This window comes from Mesoplodon mirus (genome assembly GCF_964341445.2).
Source record: "Mesoplodon mirus genome assembly, chromosome: 8".
NCBI lineage: Eukaryota > Metazoa > Chordata > Mammalia > Artiodactyla > Ziphiidae > Mesoplodon > Mesoplodon mirus.
In genome coordinates this window covers 116283404-116309470 of record NC_138984.1, presented here as the reverse complement: position 1 = coordinate 116309470, position 26067 = coordinate 116283404, and positions in this window count along the sequence as shown.

Here is a 26067-nt window from a genome sequence, read left to right as displayed (position 1 = left end):
AGCAGCTTTAATCCCAACGCTAATGGTCAGTTGATATTCAAAATCATTGCAGGCCTGTAAATGACACCTGCCCTGAAAACAAATCCTGGGGTCACATATCGACCAAAAAATTCAAAGGACGTCCATATTTCAAAACGACCGTTTCAAAAGGCATATTTTACGCACATTAGTGTTCTGCTTCTTTTCCTTTCTTTCCTTTTTTGTTAAAAAACACGGGAATGGAAAAAGGCATCCCTCAGAATGGGCGAAAATTGTTGCAGACGGATCAATGGACAGAGGCTTAATCTCCAATATATATAAACAGCTCATGCAGCTTAATATTAAAAAAACAAACAACCCAAAAAAAATGTTCAGAAGATCTAAAGAGACGTTTCTTCAAAGGAGACACAGAGATGGCCAAGACGCACATGAAAAGCTGCTCAACAGCACTAATTATCAGAGAAATGCAAATCAAAACTACAATGAGGTTTCACCTCACACCTGTTAGAATCGGCATCATCAGAAAATCTACAAACAACCAATTCTGGGGAGGGTGTGGACAAAAGGAGCCCTCTTCCACTATTGGTGGGAATGTAAATTGATACAGTCACTATGGAGAACAGTATGGAGTTTCCTTAAAAAAACTAGAAATAGAATTACCATCTGATCCAGCAATCCCACTCCCGGGCATATACCCAGAGAAAACCGTAAATCAAAAAGGCACATTCACCACAATGTTCATTGCAGCACTATTTACAATAGCCAGGTAATGGAAGCAACCTAAATGCCCACAGACAGATGAATGGATAAAGATGTGGTACATATATGAAATGGAATATTACTCGGCCATAAAAAGGAATGAAACTGGGTCATTTGTAGAGACATCGATGGATCGAGAGACTGTCATACAGAATGAAGTAAGTCAGAAAGAGGAAAACAAATATTGTATATTAATGCATATATGTGGAGCCTAAAAATGGTACAGATGAACTGGTTTGCAGGGAAGAAATAGAGACACAAAGGTAGAGAACAAACGTAAGGACACCAAGTGTGGGAAGCCATGGGGTGGTGGTGGTGGGATGAGTTGGGAGTTTGGGATAGACCTGGGTACATGTATATGCATAAAATACATAACTAATAATAACGTGCTGTATAAAAAACAATAAATAAAATTAAATTTCAAAATTTTAAAAAATAAAATTTAAAAATAAAACAGAAAAAAGTTCTTCCCGTCACACAGATGTATTTATAGGAATGAATTATTTCCATGCTTATATCTATAAATACATAAAAGAGGAATAAAATCTAACTTGAACCATAAAAGAAAAAAAAACCTGAACCCACGAGTTATACAGAGGAAAACCCTATCAGGGCACTTGCTCCAGTGGCAAACAATTCTGAAATTGGTCAGAGGTGGGGAACCATCTCCCATACAGCCATCAACCCACCCCCCACGCAAGGAGCGTACTCATTGCAAAGCTGGGGGTCCGTGCCGAAGCATCTGTGAGTAAACGTGAGCTGAGCCCCAGGCCAGCTGCTGCTGAACTGTTCCCACCCTTTCCAGGTAAACCACCTGAATATGTACAAGGGCTTGAAAGCCTAGAGGAAGGACCGTGGAGCCACACCAGTGACAGCACGCAGGCCAACTTGGTGCCTGCAGGCCAGCCAGGGTGGTCCTGGCCCCGGGCACTCTTCCAGAAGCTTTCCATTGCCCTGCCTGAGATACCCCTCCTGTCCCGGACCCCACTGCTTTTTTCCTTCCTCACCTCTGTCCGGAGAGAAATTCCAGCGGAAGGTATGGGTGACACATCCTCTTTTTTACAGGCGGCAGCCTGGCAACTCCTGCAGAAAGGCCAGCAGAACCCCACTCACACCGGGCCACCCACAAAGCTGTGGCCCCTCACTCCCTCCCACCAGCAAAGCCCTGAGACTGCTGACGTGGCAGAGAATATGGAGTCAGGCACAGCTTCAGGGGCTAATGCTGCCTGGAGCGCTGTTTATATTGACCTCAACGAGGCACACCTGGGGAGGGCGGGCCGGCAGGGTAAGGCTGCCCAGGTCAGCTAATCCACAACCCTCAGGGAATCACATTGTTGAAAATGGACCCCACTAAGGCAGAAGAGAAGCCAAGGGAAAAAAGGACACAATGCCATTTGCAGCACCGTAGATGAGTGTAGAAGTAATCATGTGACTTGTAGTAAGTCAGAAAGTGAAAGACACATATCATATCATATCACTTATAGGTGTTACCTAAAAATGGATACCAGGGCAGATATTTCCACGGAGAAGGGCAATCACAGATTCATTAAACAAACTTATAGTTCACCAAAGGAAAGGTGTGAGGATTGGTTTCATTACGATATCGGGGTTAACAGACATCTACAAACACAGGTGACATATATAATCACCAAACACCTACAGAATACCAAGAGAGGACTTCTCAACATTCTGTCATAACGTACATGGGAAAAGGATCCCAGGAAGAACAGACATGTGTATATGTGTAAAAGAACCACATCTTCCACACCTACAACAAGCCAAACGTTGTAATCAAACTTGCTGTAATAAAAAATAAAAACTTAAATTAAAAACACGAACAAGAAGTAGTGAGACAAACGTGAGGGGCTTTCTCCTGGCACATTCCATTCTAAACTCCAATCTAGAACACCACTTCCACTGAGGCTCTCTTGCCCTAGTAACCAGATTTGGTAAGGGTGAACTGCTGCCACCTTGTGGCCGTTTCACACAACAGCAGCTTTAATCCCAGCGCTAATGGTCAGTTGATATTCAAAATCATTGCAGGCCTGTAAATGACACCTGCCCTGAAAACAAATCCTGGGGTCACATATCGACCAAAAAATTCAAAGGACGTCCATATTTCAAAACGACCGTTTCAAAAGGCATATTTTACGCACATTAGTGTTCTGCTTCTTTTCCTTTCTTTCCTTTTTTGTTAAAAAACACGGGAATGGAAAAAGGCATCCCTCAGAATGGGCGAAAATCGTTGCAGACGAATCAATGGACAGAGGTTTAATCTCCAATATATATAAACAGCTCATGCAGCTTAATATTAAAAAAACAAACAACCCAAAAAAAAAATGTTCAGAAGATCTAAAGAGACGTTTCTTCAAAGGAGACACAGAGATGGCCAAGACGCACATGAAAAGCTGCTCAACAGCACTAATTATCAGAGAAATGCAAATCAAAACTACAATGAGGTTTCACCTCACACCTGTTAGAATCGGCATCATCAGAAAATCTACAAACAACCAATTCTGGGGAGGGTGTGGACAAAAGGAGCCCTCTTCCACTATTGGTGGGAATGTAAATTGATACAGTCACTATGGAGAACAGTATGGAGTTTCCTTAAAAAAACTAGAAATAGAATTACCATCTGATCCAGCAATCCCACTTCTGGGCATATACCCAGAGAAAACCGTATTTCAAAAAGGCACATTCACCACAAAGTTCGTTGCAGCACTATTTACAATAGCCAGGTAATGGAAGCAACCTAAATGCCCACAGACAGATGAGTGGATAAAGATGTGGTACATATATGAAATGGAATATTACTCGGCCATAAAAAGGAATGAAACTGGGTCATTTGTAGAGACATCGATGGATCGAGAGACTGTCATACAGAATGAAGTAAGTCAGAAAGAGGAAAACAAATATTGTATATTAATGCATATATGTGGAGCCTAGAAATGGTACAGATGAACTGGTTTGCAGGGAAGAAATAGAGACACAGAGGTAGAGAACAAACGTATGGACACCAAGTGTGGGAAGCCATGGGGTGGTGGTGGTGGGATGAGTTGGGAGTTTGGGATTGACCTGTATACATGTATATGCATAAAATACATAACTAATAATAACGTGCTATATAAAAAAATAAATAAAATTAAATTTCAAAATTTTAAAACATAAAATTTAAAAATAAAACAGAAAAGAGTTCTTCCCGTCACACAGATGTATTTATAGGAATGAATTATTTCCATGCTTATATCTATAAATACATAAAAGAGGAATAAAATCTAACTTGAAACATAAAAGAAAAAAAAACCTGAACCCACGAGTTATACAGAGGAAAACACTATCAGGGCACTTGCTCCAGTGGCAAACAATTCTGAAATTGGTCAGAGGTGGGGAACCATCTCCCATACAGCCATCAACCCACCCCCCACGCAAGGAACGTCCTCATTGCAAAGCTGGGGGACCGTGCCGAGGCATCTGTGAGTAAACGTGAGCTGAGCCCCAGGCCAGCTGCTGCTGAACTGTTCCCAACCTTTCCAGGTAAAACACCTGAATATGTACAAGGGCTTGAAAGCCTAGAGGAAGGACCGTGGAGCCACACCAGCGACAGCACGCAGGCCAACTTGGTGCCTGCAGGCCAGCCAGGGTGGTCCTGGCCCCGGGCGCTCTTCCAGAAGCTTTCCATTGCCCTGCCTGAGATACCCCTCCTGCCCCGGACCCCACTGCATTTTTCCTTCCTCACCTCTGTCCGGAGAGAAATTCCAGCGGAAGGTATGGGTGACACAACCTCTTCTTTACAGGCGGCAGCCTGGCAAATCCTGCAGAAAGGCCAGCAGAACCCCACTCACACCGGGCCACCCACAAAGCTGTGGCCCCTCACTCCCTCCCACCAGCACAGCCCCGAGACTGCTGACGGGGCAGAGAATATGGAGTCAGGCACAGCTTCAGGGGCTATTGCTGCCTGGAGCGCTGTTTATATTGACCTCGAAGAGGCACACCTGGGGAGGGCGGGCCGGCAGGGTAAGGCTGCCCAGGTCAGCTAATCCACAACCCTCAGGGAATCACATTGTTGAAAATGGACCCCGCTAAGGCAGAAGAGAAGCCAAGGGAATAAAGGACACAATGCCATTTGCAGCACCGTAGATGAGTCTAGAAGTAATCACGTGACTTGTAGTAAGTCAGAAAGTGAAAGACACATAACATATCATATCACTTATAGGTGTTACCTAAAAATGGATACCAGGGCAGATATTTCCACGGAGAAGGGCAATCACAGATTCATTAAACAAACTTATGGTTCACCAATGGAAAGGTGTGAGGATTGGTTTCATTACGATATCGGGGTTAACAGACATATACAAACACAGGTGACATATATAATCACCAAAGACCTACAGAATACCAAGAGAGGACTACTCAACATTCTGTCATAACGTACATGGGAAAAGGATCCCAGGAAGAACAGACATCTGTATATGTGTAAAAGAACCACATCTTCCACACCTACAACAAGCCACATATTGTAATCAAACTTGCTGTAATAAAAAATAAAAAAAAATTAAATTAAAAACACGAACAAGAAGTAGTGAGACAAACGTGAGGGGCTTTCTCCTGGCACATTCCATTCTAAATTCCAATCTAGAACACCACTTCCACTGAGGCTCTCTTGCCCTAGTAACCAGATTTGGTAAGGGTGAACTGCTGCCACCTTGTGGCCGTTTCACACAACAGCAGCTTTAATCCCAGCGCTAATGGTCAGTTGATATTCAAAATCATTGCAGGCCTGTAAATGACACCTGCCCTGAAAACAAATCCTGGGGTCACATATCGACCAAAAAATTCAAAGGACGTCCATATTTCAAAACGACCGTTTCAAAAGGCATATTTTACGCACATTAGTGTTCTGCTTCTTTTCCTTTCTTTCCTTTTTTTGTTAAAAAACACGGGAATGGAAAAAGGCATCCCTCAGAATGGGCGAAAATCGTTGCAGACGAATCAATGGACAGAGGTTTAATCTCCAATATATATAAACAGCTCATGCAGCTTAATATTAAAAAAAACAAACAACCCAATACAAAAATGGGCAGAAGATCTAAAGAGACGTTTCTTCAAAGGAGACACAGAGATGGCCAAGACGCACATGAAAAGCTGCTCAACAGCACTAATTATCAGAGAAATGCAAATCAAAACTACAATGAGGTTTCACCTCACACCTGTTAGAATCGGCATCATCAGAAATTCTACAAACAACCAATTCTGGGGAGGGTGTGGACAAAAGGAGCCCTCTTCCACTATTGGTGGGAATGTAAATTGATACAGTCACTATGGAGAACAGTATGGAGTTTCCTTAAAAAAACTAGAAATAGAATTACCATCTGATCCAGCAATCCCACTTCTGGGCATATACCCAGAGAAAACCGTAAATCAAAAAGGCACATTCACCACAATGTTCGTTGCAGCACTATTTACAATAGCCAGGTAATGGAAGCAACCTAAATGCCCACAGACAGATGAATGGATAAAGATGTGGTACATATATGAAATGGAATATTACTCGGCCATAAAAAGGAATGAAACTGGGTCATTTGTAGAGACATCGATGGATCGAGAGACTGTCATACAGAATGAAGTAAGTCAGAAAGAGGAAAACAAATATTGTATATTAATGCATATATGTGGAGCCTAGAAATGGTACAGATGAACTGGTTTGCAGGGAAGAAATAGAGACACAGAGGTAGAGAACAAACGTATGGACACCAAGTGTGGGAAGCCATGGGGTGGTGGTGGTGGGCTGAGTTGGGAGTTTTGGATTGACCTGTGTACATGTATATGCATAAAATACATAACTAATAATAACGTGCTATATAAAAAAAATAAATAAAATTAAATTTCAAAATTTTAAAAAATAAAATTTAAAAATAAAACAGAAAAAAGTGCTTCCCGTCACACAGATGTATTTATAGGAATGAATTATTTCCATGCTTATATCTATAAATACATAAAAGAGGAATAAAATCTAACTTGAACCATAAAAGAAAAAAAACCTGAACCCACGAGATATACAGAGGAAAACCCTATCAGGGCACTTGCTGCAGTGGTAAACAATTCTGAAATTGGTCAGAGGTGGGGAACCATCTCCCATACAGCCAGCAACCCACCCCCCACGCAAGGAGCGTCCTCATTGCAAAGCTGGGGGACTGTGCCGAGGCATCTGTGAGTAAACGTGAGCTGAGCCCCAGGCCAGCTGCTGCTGAACTGTTCCCACCCTTTCCAGGTAAAACACCTGAATATGTACAAGGGCTTGAAAGCCTAGAGGAAGGACCGTGGAGCCACACCAGCGACAGCACGCCGGCCAACTTGGTGCCTGCAGGCCAGCCAGGGTGGTCCTGGCCCCGGGCGCTCTTCCAGAAGCTTTCCATTGCCCTGCCTGAGATACCCCTCCTGTCCCGGACCCCACTGCTTTTTTCCTTCCTCACCTCTGTCCGGAGAGAAATTCCAGCGGAAGGTATGGGTGACACAACCTCTTCTTTGCAGGCGGCAGCCTGGCAACTCCTGCAGAAAGGCCAGCAGAACCCCACTCACACCGGGCCACCCACAAAGCTGGGGCCCCTCACTCCCTCCCACCAGCACAGCCCCGAGACTGCTGACGGGGCAGAGAATATGGAGTCAGGCACAGCTTCAGGGGCTATTGCTGCCTGGAGCGCTGTTTATATTGACCTCAACGAGGCACACCTGTGGAGGGCGGGACGGCAGGGTAAGGCTGCCCAGGTCAGCTAATCCACAACCCTCAGGGAATCACATTGTTGAGGAAGGACCCCGCTAAGGCAGAAGAGAAGCCAAGGGAAAAAAGGACACAATGCCATTTGCAGCACCGTAGATGAGTCTAGAAGTAATCACGTGACTTGTAGTAAGTCAGAAAGTGAAAGACACATATCATATCATATCACTTATAGGTGTTACCTAAAAATGGATACCAGGGCTGATATTTCCACGGAGAAGGGCAATCACAGATTCATTAAACAAACTTATGGTTCACCAATGGAAAGGTGTGAGGATTGGTTTCATTACGATATCGGGGTTAACAGACATCTACAAACACAGGTGACATATATAATCACCAAAGACCTACAGAATACCAAGAGAGGACTACTCAACATTCTGTCATAACGTACATGGGAAAAGGATCCCAGGAAGAACAGACATGTGTATATGTGTAAAAGAACCACATCTTCCACACCTACAACAAGCCAAACATTGTAATCAAACTTGCTGTAAGAAAAAATAAAAAATTAAATTAAAAACACGAACAAGAAGTAGTGAGACAAACGTGAGGGGCTTTCTTCTGGCACATTCCATTCTAAACTCCAATCTAGAACACCACTTCCACTGAGGCTCTCTTGCCCTAGTAACCAGATTTGGTAAGGGTGAACTGCTGCCACCTTGTGTCCGTTTCACACAACAGCAGCTTTAATCCCAACGCTAATGGTCAGTTGATATTCAAAATCATTGCAGGCCTGTAAATGACACCTGCCCTGAAAACAAATCCTGGGGTCACATATCGACCAAAAATTACAAAGGACGTCCATATTTCAAAACGACCATTTCAAAAGGCATATTTTACGCACATTAGTGTTCTGCTTCTTTTCCTTTCTTTCCTTTTTTGTTAAAAAACACGGGAATGGAAAAATGCATCCCTCAGAATGGTCGAAAATCGTTGCAGACGAATCAATGGACAGAGGTTTAATCTCCAATATATATAAACAGCTCATGCAGCTTAATATTAAAAAAAACAAACAACCCAATACAAAAATGGGCAGAAGATCTAAAGAGACGTTTTTTCAAAGGAGACACAGAGATGGCCAAGACGCACATGAAAAGCTGCTCAACAGCACTAATTATCAGAGAAATGCAAATCAAAACTACAATGAGGTTTCACCTCAATCCTGTTAGAATCGGCATCATCAGAAAATCTACAAACAACCAATTCTGGGGAGGGTGTGGACAAAAGGAGCCCTCTTCCACTATTGGTGGGAATGTAAATTGATACAGTCACTATGGAGAACAGTATGGAGTTTCCTTAAAAAAACTAGAAATAGAATTACCATCTGATCCAGCAATCCCACTTCTGGGCATATACCCAGAGAAAACCGTAAATCAAAAAGGCACATTCACCACAATGTTCGTTGCAGCACTATTTACAATAGCCAGGTAATGGAAGCAACCTAAATGCCCACAGACAGATGAATGGATAAAGATGTGGTACATATATGAAATGGAATATTACTCGGCCATAAAAAGGAATGAAACTGGGTCATTTGTAGAGACATCGATGGATCGAGAGACTGTCATACAGAATGAAGTAAGTCAGAAAGAGGAAAACAAATATTGTATATTAATGCATATATGTGGAGCCTAGAAATGGTACAGATGAACTGGTTTGCAGGGAAGAAATAGAGACACAGAGGTAGAGAACAAACGTATGGACACCAAGTGTGGGAAGCCATGGGGTGGTGGTGGTGGGCTGAGTTGGGAGTTTGGGATTGACCTGTGTACATGTATATGCATAAAATACATAACTAATAATAACGTGCTATATAAAAAAATAAATAAAATTAAATTTCAAAATTTTAAAAAATAAAATTTAAAAATAAAACAGAAAAAAGTGCTTCCCGTCACACAGATGTATTTATAGGAATGAATTATTTCCATGCTTATATCTATAAATACATAAAAGAGGAATAAAATCTAACTTGAACCATAAAAGAAAAAAAAACCTGAACCCACGAGATATACAGAGGAAAACCCTATCAGGGCACTTGCTGCAGTGGTAAACAATTCTGAAATTGGTCAGAGGTGGGGAACCATCTCCCATACAGCCAGCAACCCACCCCCCACGCAAGGAGCGTCCTCATTGCAAAGCTGGGGGACTGTGCCGAGGCATCTGTGAGTAAACGTGAGCTGAGCCCCAGGCCAGCTGCTGCTGAACTGTTCCCACCCTTTCCAGGTAAAACACCTGAATATGTACAAGGGCTTGAAAGCCTAGAGGAAGGACCGTGGAGCCACACCAGCGACAGCACGCCGGCCAACTTGGTGCCTGCAGGCCAGCCAGGGTGGTCCTGGCCCCGGGCGCTCTTCCAGAAGCTTTCCATTGCCCTGCCTGAGATACCCCTCCTGTCACGGACCCCACTGCTTTTTTCCTTCCTCACCTCTGTCCGGAGAGAAATTCCAGCGGAAGGTATGGGTGACACAACCTCTTCTTTGCAGGCGGCAGCCTGGCAACTCCTGCAGAAAGGCCAGCAGAACCCCACTCACACCGGGCCACCCACAAAGCTGGGGCCCCTCACTCCCTCCCACCAGCACAGCCCCGAGACTGCTGACGGGGCAGAGAATATGGAGTCAGGCACAGCTTCAGGGGCTATTGCTGCCTGGAGCGCTGTTTATATTGACCTCAACGAGGCACACCTGTGGAGGGCGGGCCGGCAGGGTAAGGCTGCCCAGGTCAGCTAATCCACAACCCTCAGGGAATCACATTGTTGAGGAAGGACCCCGCTAAGGCAGAAGAGAAGCCAAGGGAAAAAAGGACACAATGCCATTTGCAGCACCGTAGATGAGTCTAGAAGTAATCACGTGACTTGTAGTAAGTCAGAAAGTGAAAGACACATATCATATCATATCACTTATAGGTGTTACCTAGAAATGGATACCAGGACAGATATTTCCACGGAGAAGGGCAATCACAGATTCATTAAACAAACTTATGGTTCACCAATGGAAAGGTGTGAGGATTGGTTTCATTACGATATCGGGGTTAACAGACATCTACAAACACAGGTGACATATATAATCACCAAAGACCTACAGAATACCAAGAGAGGACTACTCAACATTCTGTCATAACGTACATGGGAAAAGGATCCCAGGAAGAACAGACATGTGTATATGTGTAAAAGAACCACATCTTCCACACCTACAACAAGCCAAACATTGTAATCAAACTTGCTGTAAGAAAAAATAAAAAATTAAATTAAAAACACGAACAAGAAGTAGTGAGACAAACGTGAGGGGCTTTCTTCTGGCACATTCCATTCTAAACTCCAATCTAGAACACCACTTCCACTGAGGCTCTCTTGCCCTAGTAACCAGATTTGGTAAGGGTGAACTGCTGCCACCTTGTGGCCGTTTCACACAACAGCAGCTTTAATCCCAACGCTAATGGTCAGTTGATATTCAAAATCATTGCAGGCCTGTAAATGACACCTGCCCTGAAAACAAATCCTGGGGTCACATATCGACCAAAAAATACAAAGGACGTCCATATTTCAAAACGACCATTTCAAAAGGCATATTTTACGCACATTAGTGTTCTGCTTCTTTTCCTTTCTTTCCTTTTTTGTTAAAAAACACGGGAATGGAAAAATGCATCCCTCAGAATGGTCGAAAATCGTTGCAGACGAATCAATGGACAGAGGTTTAATCTCCAATATATATAAACAGCTCATGCAGCTTAATATTAAAAAAAACAAACAACCCAATACAAAAATGGGCAGAAGATCTAAAGAGACGTTTTTTCAAAGGAGACACAGAGATGGCCAAGACGCACATGAAAAGCTGCTCAACAGCACTAATTATCAGAGAAATGCAAATCAAAACTACAATGAGGTTTCACCTCAATCCTGTTAGAATCGGCATCATCAGAAAATCTACAAACAACCAATTCTGGGGAGGGTGTGGACAAAAGGAGCCCTCTTCCACTATTGGTGGGAATGTAAATTGATACAGTCACTATGGAGAACAGTATGGAGTTTCCTTAAAAAAATTAGAAATAGAATTACCATCTGATCCAGCAATCCCACTTCTGGGCATATACCCAGAGAAAACCGTATTTCAACAAGGCACATTCACCACAATGATCGTTGCAGCACTATTTACAATAGGCAGGTAATGGAAGCAACCTAAATGCCCACAGACAGATGAGTGGATAAAGATGTGGTACATATATGAAATGGAATATTACTCGGCCATAAAAAGGAATGAAACTGGGTCATTTGTAGAGACATCGATGGATCGAGAGACTGTCATACAGAATGAAGTAAGTCAGAAAGAGGAAAACAAATATTGTATATTAATGCATATATGTGGAGCCTAGAAATGGTACAGATGAACTGGTTTGCAGGGAAGAAATAGAGACACAGAGGTAGAGAACAAACGTATGGACACCAAGTGTGGGAAGCCATGGGGTGGTGGTGGTGGGATGAGTTGGGAGTTTGGGATTGACCTGTGTACATGTATATGCATAAAATACATAACTAATAATAACGTGCTATATAAAAAAATAAATAAAATTAAATTTCAAAATTTTAAAACATAAAATTTAAAAATAAAACAGAAAAGAGTTCTTCCCGTCACACAGATGTATTTATAGGAATGAATTATTTCCATGCTTATATCTATAAATACATAAAAGAGGAATAAAATCTAACTTGAACCATAAAAGAAAAAAAAACCTGAACCCACGAGTTATACAGAGGAAAACACTATCAGGGCACTTGCTCCAGTGGCAAACAATTCTGAAATTGGTCAGAGGTGGGGAACCATCTCCCATACAGCCAGCAACCCACCCCCCACGCAAGGAGCGTCCTCATTGCAAAGCTGGGGGACCGTGCCGAGGCATCTGTGAGTAAACGTGAGCTGAGCCCCAGGCCAGCTGCTGCTGAACTGTTCCCAACCTTTCCAGGTAAAACACCTGAATATGTACAAGGGCTTGAAAGCCTAGAGGAAGGACCGTGGAGCCACACCAGCGACAGCACGCAGGCCAACTTGGTGCCTGCAGGCCAGCCAGGGTGGTCCTGGCCCCGGGCGCTCTTCCAGAAGCTTTCCATTGCCCTGCCTGAGATACCCCTCCTGCCCCGGACCCCACTGCATTTTTCCTTCCTCACCTCTGTCCGGAGAGAAATTCCAGCGGAAGGTATGGGTGACACAACCTCTTCTTTACAGGCGGCAGCCTGGCAACTCCTGCAGAAAGGCCAGCAGAACCCCACTCACACCGGGCCACCCACAAAGCTGTGGCCCCTCACTCCCTCCCACAAGCACAGCCCCGAGACTGCTGACGGGGCAGAGAATATGGAGTCAGGCACAGCTTCAGGGGCTATTGCTGCCTGGAGCGCTGTTTATATTGACCTCGAAGAGGCACACCTGGGGAGGGCGGGCCGGCAGGGTAAGGCTGCCCAGGTCAGCTAATCCACAACCCTCAGGGAATCACATTGTTGAAAATGGACCCCGCTAAGGCAGAAGAGAAGCCAAGGGAATAAAGGACACAATGCCATTTGCAGCACCGTAGATGAGTCTAGAAGTAATCACGTGACTTGTAGTAAGTCAGAAAGTGAAAGACACATAACATATCATATCACTTATAGGTGTTACCTAAAAATGGATACCAGGGCAGATATTTCCACGGAGAAGGGCAATCACAGATTCATTAAACAAACTTATGGTTCACCAATGGAAAGGTGTGAGGATTGGTTTCATTACGATATCGGGGTTAACAGACATATACAAACACAGGTGACATATATAATCACCAAAGACCTACAGAATACCAAGAGAGGACTACTCAACATTCTGTCATAACGTACATGGGAAAAGGATCCCAGGAAGAACAGACATCTGTATATGTGTAAAAGAACCACATCTTCCACACCTACAACAAGCCACATATTGTAATCAAACTTGCTGTAATAAAAAATAAAAAAAAATTAAATTAAAAACACGAACAAGAAGTAGTGAGACAAACGTGAGGGGCTTTCTCCTGGCACATTCCATTCTAAATTCCAATCTAGAACACCACTTCCACTGAGGCTCTCTTGCCCTAGTAACCAGATTTGGTAAGGGTGAACTGCTGCCACCTTGTGGCCGTTTCACACAACAGCAGCTTTAATCCCAGCGCTAATGGTCAGTTGATATTCAAAATCATTGCAGGCCTGTAAATGACACCTGCCCTGAAAACAAATCCTGGGGTCACATATCGACCAAAAAATTCAAAGGACGTCCATATTTCAAAACGACCGTTTCAAAAGGCATATTTTACGCACATTAGTGTTCTGCTTCTTTTCCTTTCTTTCCTTTTTTTGTTAAAAAACACGGGAATGGAAAAAGGCATCCCCCAGAATGGGCGAAAATCGTTGCAGACGAATCAATGGACAGAGGTTTAATCTCCAATATATATAAACAGCTCATGCAGCTTAATATTAAAAAAAACAAACAACCCAATACAAAAATGGGCAGAAGATCTAAAGAGACGTTTCTTCAAAGGAGACACAGAGATGGCCAAGACGCACATGAAAAGCTGCTCAACAGCACTAATTATCAGAGAAATGCAAATCAAAACTACAATGAGGTTTCACCTCACACCTGTTAGAATCGGCATCATCAGAAATTCTACAAACAACCAATTCTGGGGAGGGTGTGGACAAAAGGAGCCCTCTTCCACTATTGGTGGGAATGTAAATTGATACAGTCACTATGGAGAACAGTATGGAGTTTCCTTAAAAAAACTAGAAATAGAATTACCATCTGATCCAGCAATCCCACTTCTGGGCATATACCCAGAGAAAACCGTAAATCAAAAAGGCACATTCACCACAATGTTCGTTGCAGCACTATTTACAATAGCCAGGTAATGGAAGCAACCTAAATGCCCACAGACAGATGAATGGATAAAGCTGTGGTACATATATGAAATGGAATATTACTCGGCCATAAAAAGGAATGAAACTGGGTCATTTGTAGAGACATCGATGGATCGAGAGACTGTCATACAGAATGAAGTAAGTCAGAAAGAGGAAAACAAATATTGTATATTAATGCATATATGTGGAGCCTAAAAATGGTACAGATGAACTGGTTTGCAGGGAAGAAATAGAGACACAGAGGTAGAGAACAAACGTATGGACACCAAGTGTGGGAAGCCATGGGGTGGTGGTGGTGGGCTGAGTTGGGAGTTTGGGATTGACCTGTGTACATGTATATGCATAAAATACATAACTAATAATAACGTGCTATATAAAAAAAATAAATAAAATTAAATTTCAAAATTTTAAAAAATAAAATTTAAAAATAAAACAGAAAAAAGTGCTTCCCGTCACACAGATGTATTTATAGGAATGAATTATTTCCATGCTTATATCTATAAATACATAAAACAGGAATAAAATCTAACTTGAAACATAAAAGAAAAAAAAAACCTGAACCCACGAGATATACAGAGGAAAACCCTATCAGGGCACTTGCTGCAGTGGTAAACAATTCTGAAATTGGTCAGAGGTGGGGAACCATCTCCCATACAGCCAGCAACCCACCCCCCACGCAAGGAGCGTCCTCATTGCAAAGCTGGGGGACCGTGCCGAGGCATCTGTGAGTAAACGTGAGCTGAGCCCCAGGCCAGCTGCTGCTGAACTGTTCCCACCCTTTCCAGGTAAAACACCTGAATATGTACAAGGGCTTGAAAGCCTAGAGGAAGGACCGTGGAGCCACACCAGCGACAGCACGCCGGCCAACTTGGTGCCTGCAGGCCAGCCAGGGTGGTCCTGGCCCCGGGCACTCTTCCAGAAGCTTTCCATTGCCCTGCCTGAGATACCCCTCCTGTCCCGGACCCCACTGCATTTTTCCTTCCTCACCTCTGTCCGGAGAGAAATTCCAGCGGAAGGTATGGGTGACACAACCTCTTCTTTGCAGGCGGCAGCCTGGCAACTCCTGCAGAAAGGCCAGCAGAACCCCACTCACACCGGGCCAACCACAAAGCTGGGGCCCCTCACTCCCTCCCACCAGCACAGCCCCGAGACTGCTGACGGGGCAGATAATATGGAGTCAGGCACAGCTTCAGGGGCTATTGCTGCCTGGAGCGCTGTTTATATTGACCTCAACGAGGCACACCTGTGGAGGGCGGGCCGGCAGGGTAAGGCTGCCCAGGTCAGCTAATCCACAACCCTCAGGGAATCACATTGTTGAGGAAGGACCCCGCTAAGGCAGAAGAGAAGCCAAGGGAAAAAAGGACACAATGCCATTTGCAGCACCGTAGATGAGTCTAGAAGTAATCACGTGACTTGTAGTAAGTCAGAAAGTGAAAGACACATATCATATCATATCACTTATAGGTGTTACCTAAAAATGGATACCAGGGCAGATATTTCCACGGAGAAGGGCAATCACAGATTCATTAAACAAACTTATGGTTCACCAATGGAAAGGTGTGAGGATTGGTTTCATTACGATATCGGGGTTAACAGACATCTACAAACACAGGTGACATATATAATCACCAAAGACCTACAGAATACAAAGAGAGGACTACTCAACATTATGTCATAACGTACATGGGAAAAGGATCCCAGGAAGAACAGACATGTGTATATGTGTAAAAGAACCACATCTTCCACACCTACAACAAGCCAAACATTGTAATCAAACTTGCTGTAAGAAAAAATAAAAAATTAAATTAAAAACACGAACAAGAAGTAGTGAGACAAACGTGAGGGGCTTTCTTCTGGCACATTCCATTCTAAACTCCAATCTAGAACACCACTTCCACTGAGGCTCTCTTGCCCTAGTAACCAGATTTGGTAAGGGTGAACTGCTGCCACCTTGTGGCCGTTTCACACAACAGCAGCTTTAATCCCAACGCTAATGGTCAGTTGATATTCAAAATCATTGCAGGCCTGTAAATGACACCTGCCCTGAAAACAAATCCTGGGGTCACATATCGACCAAAAAATACAAAGGACGTCCATATTTCAAAACGACCATTTCAAAAGGCATATTTTACGCACATTAGTGTTCTGCTTCTTTTCCTTTCTTTCCTTTTTTGTTAAAAAACACGGGAATGGAAAAATGCATCCCTCAGTATGGTCGAAAATCGTTGCAGACGAATCAATGGACAGAGGTTTAATCTCCAATATATATAAACAGCTCATGCAGCTTAATATTAAAAAAAACAAACAACCCAATACAAAAATGGGCAGAAGATCTAAAGAGACGTTTCTTCAAAGGAGACACAGAGATGGCCAAGACGCACATGAAAAGCTGCTCAACAGCACTAATTATCAGAGAAATGCAAATCAAAACTACAATGAGGTTTCACCTCAATCCTGTTAGAATCGGCATCATCAGAAAATCTACAAACAACCAATTCTGGGGAGGGTGTGGACAAAAGGAGCCCTCTTCCACTATTGGTGGGAATGTAAATTGATACAGTCACTATGGAGAACAGTATGGAGTTTCCTTAAAAAAACTAGAAATAGAATTACCATCTGATCCAGCAATCCCACTTCTGGGCATATACCCAGAGAAAACCGTAAATCAAAAAGGCACATTCACCACAATGTTCGTTGCAGCACTATTTACAATAGCCAGGTAATGGAAGCAACCTAAATGCCCACAGACAGATGAATGGATAAAGATGTGGTACATATATGAAATGGAATATTACTCGGCCATAAAAAGGAATGAAACTGGGTCATTTGTAGAGACATCGATGGATCGAGAGACTGTCATACAGAATGAAGTAAGTCAGAAAGAGGAAAACAAATATTGTATATTAATGCATATATGTGGAGCCTAGAAATGGTACAGATGAACTGGTTTGCAGGGAAGAAATAGAGACACAGAGGTAGAGAACAAACGTATGGACACCAAGTGTGGGAAGCCATGGGGTGGTGGTGGTGGGCTGAGTTGGGAGTTTGGGATTGACCTGTGTACATGTATATGCATAAAATACATAACTAATAATAACGTGCTATATAAAAAAAAATAAATAAAATTAAATTTCAAAATTTTAAAAAATAAAATTTAAAAATAAAACAGAAAAAAGTGCTTCCCGTCACACAGATGTATTTATAGGAATGAATTATTTCCATGCTTATATCTATAAATACATAAAAGAGGAATAAAATCTAACTTGAACCATAAAAGAAAAAAAAACCTGAACCCACGAGATATACAGAGGAAAACCCTATCAGGGCACTTGCTGCAGTGGTAAACAATTCTGAAATTGGTCAGAGGTGGGGAACCATCTCCCATACAGCCAGCAACCCACCCCCCACGCAAGGAGCGTCCTCATTGCAAAGCTGGGGGACTATGCCGAGGCATCTGTGAGTAAACGTGAGCTGAGCCCCAGGCCAGCTGCTGCTGAACTGTTCCCACCCTTTCCAGGTAAAACACCTGAATATGTACAAGGGCTTGAAAGCCTAGAGGAAGGACCGTGGAGCCACACCAGCGACAGCACGCCGGCCAACTTGGTGCCTGCAGGCCAGCCAGGGTGGTCCTGGCCCCGGGCGCTCTTCCAGAAGCTTTCCATTGCCCTGCCTGAGATACCCCTCCTGTCCCGGACCCCACTGCTTTTTTCCTTCCTCACCTCTGTCCGGAGAGAAATTCCAGCAGAAGGTATGGGTGACACAACCTCTTCTTTGCAGGCGGCAGCCTGGCAACTCCTGCAGAAAGGCCAGCAGAACCCCACTCACACCGGGCCACCCACAAAGCTGGGGCCCCTCACTCCCTCCCACCAGCACAGCCCCGAGACTGCTGACGGGGCAGAGAATATGGAGTCAGGCACAGCTTCAGGGGCTATTGCTGCCTGGAGCGCTGTTTATATTGACCTCAACGAGGCACACCTGTGGAGGGCGGGCCGGCAGGGTAAGGCTGCCCAGGTCAGCTAATCCACAACCCTCAGGGAATCACATTGTTGAGGAAGGACCCCGCTAAGGCAGAAGAGAAGCCAAGGGAAAAAAGGACACAATGCCATTTGCAGCACCGTAGATGAGTCTAGAAGTAATCACGTGACTTGTAGTAAGTCAGAAAGTGAAAGACACATATCATATCATATCACTTATAGGTGTTACCTAAAAATGGATACCAGGGCAGATATTTCCACGGAGAAGGGCAATCACAGATTCATTAAACAAACTTATGGTTCACCAATGGAAAGGTGTGAGGATTGGTTTCATTACGATATCGGGGTTAACAGACATCTACAAACACAGGTGACATATATAATCACCAAAGACCTACAGAATACCAAGAGAGGACTACTCAACATTCTGTCATAACGTACATGGGAAAAGGATCCCAGGAAGAACAGACATGTGTATATGTGTAAAAGAACCACATCTTCCACACCTACAACAAGCCAAACATTGTAATCAAACTTGCTGTAAGAAAAAATAAAAAATTAAATTAAAAACACGAACAAGAAGTAGTGAGACAAACGTGAGGGGCTTTCTTCTGGCACATTCCATTCTAAACTCCAATCTAGAACACCACTTCCACTGAGGCTCTCTTGCCCTAGTAACCAGATTTGGTAAGGGTGAACTGCTGCCACCTTGTGTCCGTTTCACACAACAGCAGCTTTAATCCCAACGCTAATGGTCAGTTGATATTCAAAATCATTGCAGGCCTGTAAATGACACCTGCCCTGAAAACAAATCCTGGGGTCACATATCGACCAAAAATTACAAAGGACGTCCATATTTCAAAACGACCATTTCAAAAGGCATATTTTACGCACATTAGTGTTCTGCTTCTTTTCCTTTCTTTCCTTTTTTGTTAAAAAACACGGGAATGGAAAAATGCATCCCTCAGAATGGTCGAAAATCGTTGCAGACGAATCAATGGACAGAGGTTTAATCTCCAATATATATAAACAGCTCATGCAGCTTAATATTAAAAAAAACAAACAACCCAATACAAAAATGGGCAGAAGATCTAAAGAGACGTTTTTTCAAAGGAGACACAGAGATGGCCAAGACGCACATGAAAAGCTGCTCAACAGCACTAATTATCAGAGAAATGCAAATCAAAACTACAATGAGGTTTCACCTCAATCCTGTTAGAATCGGCATCATCAGAAAATCTACAAACAACCAATTCTGGGGAGGGTGTGGACAAAAGGAGCCCTCTTCCACTATTGGTGGGAATGTAAATTGATACAGTCACTATGGAGAACAGTATGGAGTTTCCTTAAAAAAACTAGAAATAGAATTACCATCTGATCCAGCAATCCCACTTCTGGGCATATACCCAGAGAAAACCGTAAATCAAAAAGGCACATTCACCACAATGTTCGTTGCAGCACTATTTACAATAGCCAGGTAATGGAAGCAACCTAAATGCCCACAGACAGATGAATGGATAAAGATGTGGTACATATATGAAATGGAATATTACTCGGCCATAAAAAGGAATGAAACTGGGTCATTTGTAGAGACATCGATGGATCGAGAGACTGTCATACAGAATGAAGTAAGTCAGAAAGAGGAAAACAAATATTGTATATTAATGCATATATGTGGAGCCTAGAAATGGTACAGATGAACTGGTTTGCAGGGAAGAAATAGAGACAGAGAGGTAGAGAACAAACGTATGGACACCAAGTGTGGGAAGCCATGGGGTGGTGGTGGTGGGCTGAGTTGGGAGTTTGGGATTGACCTGTGTACATGTATATGCATAAAATACATAACTAATAATAACGTGCTATATAAAAAAATAAATAAAATTAAATTTCAAAATTTTAAAAAATAAAATTTAAAAATAAAACAGAAAAAAGTGCTTCCCGTCACACAGATGTATTTATAGGAATGAATTATTTCCATGCTTATATCTATAAATACATAAAAGAGGAATAAAATCTAACTTGAACCATAAAAGAAAAAAAAACCTGAACCCACGAGATATACAGAGGAAAACCCTATCAGGGCACTTGCTGCAGTGGTAAACAATTCTGAAATTGGTCAGAGGTGGGGAACCATCTCCCATACAGCCAGCAACCCACCCCCCACGCAAGGAGCGTCCTCATTGCAAAGCTGGGGGACTGTGCCGAGGCATCTGTGAGTAAACGTGAGCTGAGCCCCAGGCCAGCTGCTGCTGAACTGTTCCCACCCTTTCCAGGTAAAACACCTGAATATGTACAAGGGCTTGAAAGCCTAGAGGAAGGACCGTGGAGCCACACCAGCGACAGCACGCCGGCCAACTTGGTGCCTGCAGGCCAGCCAGGGTGGTCCTGGCCCCGGGCGCTCTTCCAGAAGCTTTCCATTGCCCTGCCTGAGATACCCCTCCTGTCACGGACCCCACTGCTTTTTTCCTTCCTCACCTCTGTCCGGAGAGAAATTCCAGCGGAAGGTATGGGTGACACAACCTCTTCTTTGCAGGCGGCAGCCTGGCAACTCCTGCAGAAAGGCCAGCAGAACCCCACTCACACCGGGCCACCCACAAAGCTGGGGCCCCTCACTCCCTCCCACCAGCACAGCCCCGAGACTGCTGACGGGGCAGAGAATATGGAGTCAGGCACAGCTTCAGGGGCTATTGCTGCCTGGAGCGCTGTTTATATTGACCTCAACGAGGCACACCTGTGGAGGGCGGGCCGGCAGGGTAAGGCTGCCCAGGTCAGCTAATCCACAACCCTCAGGGAATCACATTGTTGAGGAAGGACCCCGCTAAGGCAGAAGAGAAGCCAAGGGAAAAAAGGACACAATGCCATTTGCAGCACCGTAGATGAGTCTAGAAGTAATCACGTGACTTGTAGTAAGTCAGAAAGTGAAAGACACATATCATATCATATCACTTATAGGTGTTACCTAGAAATGGATACCAGGACAGATATTTCCACGGAGAAGGGCAATCACAGATTCATTAAACAAACTTATGGTTCACCAATGGAAAGGTGTGAGGATTGGTTTCATTACGATATCGGGGTTAACAGACATCTACAAACACAGGTGACATATATAATCACCAAAGACCTACAGAATACCAAGAGAGGACTACTCAACATTCTGTCATAACGTACATGGGAAAAGGATCCCAGGAAGAACAGACATGTGTATATGTGTAAAAGAACCACATCTTCCACACCTACAACAAGCCAAACATTGTAATCAAACTTGCTGTAAGAAAAAATAAAAAATTAAATTAAAAACACGAACAAGAAGTAGTGAGACAAACGTGAGGGGCTTTCTTCTGGCACATTCCATTCTAAACTCCAATCTAGAACACCACTTCCACTGAGGCTCTCTTGCCCTAGTAACCAGATTTGGTAAGGGTGAACTGCTGCCACCTTGTGGCCGTTTCACACAACAGCAGCTTTAATCCCAACGCTAATGGTCAGTTGATATTCAAAATCATTGCAGGCCTGTAAATGACACCTGCCCTGAAAACAAATCCTGGGGTCACATATCGACCAAAAAATACAAAGGACGTCCATATTTCAAAACGACCATTTCAAAAGGCATATTTTACGCACATTAGTGTTCTGCTTCTTTTCCTTTCTTTCCTTTTTTGTTAAAAAACACGGGAATGGAAAAATGCATCCCTCAGAATGGTCGAAAATCGTTGCAGACGAATCAATGGACAGAGGTTTAATCTCCAATATATATAAACAGCTCATGCAGCTTAATATTAAAAAAAACAAACAACCCAATACAAAAATGGGCAGAAGATCTAAAGAGACGTTTTTTCAAAGGAGACACAGAGATGGCCAAGACGCACATGAAAAGCTGCTCAACAGCACTAATTATCAGAGAAATGCAAATCAAAACTACAATGAGGTTTCACCTCAATCCTGTTAGAATCGGCATCATCAGAAAATCTACAAACAACCAATTCTGGGGAGGGTGTGGACAAAAGGAGCCCTCTTCCACTATTGGTGGGAATGTAAATTGATACAGTCACTATGGAGAACAGTATGGAGTTTCCTTAAAAAAACTAGAAATAGAATTACCATCTGATCCAGCAATCCCACTTCTGGGCATATACCCAGAGAAAACCGTAAATCAAAAAGGCACATTCACCACAATGTTCGTTGCAGCACTATTTACAATAGCCAGGTAATGGAAGCAACCTAAATGCCCACAGACAGATGAATGGATAAAGATGTGGTACATATATGAAATGGAATATTACTCGGCCATAAAAAGGAATGAAACTGGGTCATTTGTAGAGACATCGATGGATCGAGAGACTGTCATACAGAATGAAGTAAGTCAGAAAGAGGAAAACAAATATTGTATATTAATGCATATATGTGGAGCCTAGAAATGGTACAGATGAACTGGTTTGCAGGGAAGAAATAGAGACACAGAGGTAGAGAACAAACGTATGGACACCAAGTGTGGGAAGCCATGGGGTGGTGGTGGTGGGCTGAGTTGGGAGTTTGGGATTGACCTGTGTACATGTATATGCATAAAATACATAACTAATAATAACGTGCTATATAAAAAAAATAAATAAAATTAAATTTCAAAATTTTAAAAAATAAAATTTAAAAATAAAACAGAAAAAAGTGCTTCCCGTCACACAGATGTATTTATAGGAATGAATTATTTCCATGCTTATATCTATAAATACATAAAAGAGGAATAAAATCTAACTTGAACCATAAAAGAAAAAAAAACCTGAACCCACGAGATATACAGAGGAAAACCCTATCAGGGCACTTGCTGCAGTGGTAAACAATTCTGAAATTGGTCAGAGGTGGGGAACCATCTCCCATACAGCCAGCAACCCACCCCCCACGCAAGGAGCGTCCTCATTGCAAAGCTGGGGGACTGTGCCGAGGCATCTGTGAGTAAACGTGAGCTGAGCCCCAGGCCAGCTGCTGCTGAACTGTTCCCACCCTTTCCAGGTAAAACACCTGAATATGTACAAGGGCTTGAAAGCCTAGAGGAAGGACCGTGGAGCCACACCAGCGACAGCACGCCGGCCAACTTGGTGCCTGCAGGCCAGCCAGGGTGGTCCTGGCCCCGGGCGCTCTTCCAGAAGCTTTCCATTGCCCTGCCTGAGATACCCCTCCTGTCCCGGACCCCACTGCTTTTTTCCTTCCTCACCTCTGTCCGGAGAGAAATTCCAGCGGAAGGTATGGGTGACACAACCTCTTCTTTGCAGGCGGCAGCCTGGCAACTCCTGCAGAAAGGCCAGCAGAACCCCACTCACACCGGGCCACCCACAAAGCTGGGGCCCCTCACTCCCTCCCACCAGCACAGCCCCGAGACTGCTGACGGGGCAGAGAATATGGAGTCAGGCACAGCTTCAGGGGCTATTGCTGCCTGGAGCACTGTTTATATTGACCTCAACGAGGCACACCTGTGGAGGGCGGGCCGGCAGGGTAAGGCTGCCCAGGTCAGCTAATCCACAACCCTCAGGGAATCACATTGTTGAGAATGGACCCCGCTAAGGCAGAAGAGAAGCCAAGGGAAAAAAGGACACAATGCCATTTGCAGCACCGTAGATGAGTCTAGAAGTAATCACGTGACTTGTAGTAAGTCAGAAAGTGAAAGACACATATCATATCATATCACTTATAGGTGTTACCTAGAAATGGATACCAGGACAGATATTTCCACGGAGAAGGGCAATCACAGATTCATTAAACAAACTTATGGTTCACCAATGGAAAGGTGTGAGGATTGGTTTCATTACGATATTGGGGTTAACAGACATATACAAACACAGGTGACATATATAATCACCAAAGGCCTACAGAATACCAAGAGAGGACTACTCAACATTCTGTCATAACGTACATGGGAAAAGGATCCCAGGAAGAACAGACATCTGTATATGTGTAAAAGAACCACATCTTCCAAACCTACAACAAGCCAAACATTGTAATCAAACTTGCTGTAATAAAAAATAAAAAAAATTAAATTAAAAACACGAACAAGATGTAGTGAGACAAACGTGAGGGGCTTTCTACTGGCACATTCCATTTTAAATTCCAATCTAGAACACCACTTCCACTGAGGCTCTCTTGCCCTAGTAACCAGATTTGGTAAGGGTGAACTGCTGGCACCTTGTGGCCGTTTCACACAACAGCAGCTTTAATCCCAGCGCTAATGGTCAGGTGATATTCAAAATCATTGCAGGCCTGTAAATGACACCTGCCCTGAAAACAAATCCTGGGGTCACATATCGACCAAAAAATTCAAAGGACGTCCATATTTCAAAACAACCGTTTCAAAAGGCATATTTTACGCACATTAATGTTCTGCTTCTTTTCCTTTCTTTCCTTTTTTGTTAAAAAACACGGGAATGGAAAAAGGCATCCCTCAGAATGGGCGAAAATCGTTGCAGACGAATCAATGGACAGAGCTTTAATCTCCAATATATATAAACAGCTCATGCAGCTTAAAATTAAATAAACAAACAACCCAATACAAAAATGGGCAGAAGATCTAAAGAGACGTTTCTTCAAAGAAGACACAGAGATGGCCAAGACGCACATGAAAAGCTGCTCAACAGCACTAATTATTAGAGAAATGCAAATCAAAACTACAATGAGGTTTCACCTCACACCTGTTAGAATCGGCATCATCAGAAAATCTACAAACAACCAATTCTGGGGAGGGTGTGGACCAAAGGAGCCCTCTTCCACTATTGGTGGGAATGTAAATTGATACAGTCACTATGGAGAACAGTATGGAGTTTCCTTAAAAAAATTAGAAATAGAATTACCATCTGATCCAGCAATCCCACTTCTGGGCATATACCCAGAGAAAACCGTATTTCAACAAGGCACATTCACCACAATGATCGTTGCAGCACTATTTACAATAGGCAGGTAATGGAAGCAACCTAAATGCCCACAGACAGATGAATGGATAAAGATGTGGTACATATATAAAATGGAATATTACTCGGCCATTAAAAGGAATGAAACTGGGTCATTTGTAGAGACATCGATGGATCGAGAGACTGTCATACAGAATGAAGTAAGTCAGAAAGAGGAAAACAAATATTGTATATTAATGCATATATGTGGAGCCTACAAATGGTACAGATGAACTGGTTTGCAGGGAAGAAATAGAGACACAGAGGTAGAGAACAAACGTATGGACACCAAGTGTGGGAAGCCAAGGGGTGGTTGTGGTGGGATGAGTTGGGAGTTTGGGATTGACCTGTATACATGTATATGCATAAAATACATAACTAATAATAACATGCTGTATAAAAAAAATAAATAAAATTAAATTTCAAAATTTTAAAAAATAAAATTTAAAAATAAAACAGAAAAAAGTGCTTCCCGTCACACAGATGTATTTATAGGAATGATTTATTTCCATGCTTATATCTATAAATACATAAAAGAGGAATAAAATCTAACTTGAACCATAAAAGAAAAAAAAAACCTGAACCCACGAGTTATACAGAGGAAAACCCTATCAGGGCACTTGCTCCAGTGGTAAACAATTCTGAAATTGGTCAGAGGTGGGGAACCATCTCCCATACAGCCAGCAACCCACCCCCCACGCAAGGAGCGTCCTCATTGTAAAGCTGGGGGACCGTGCCGAGGCATCT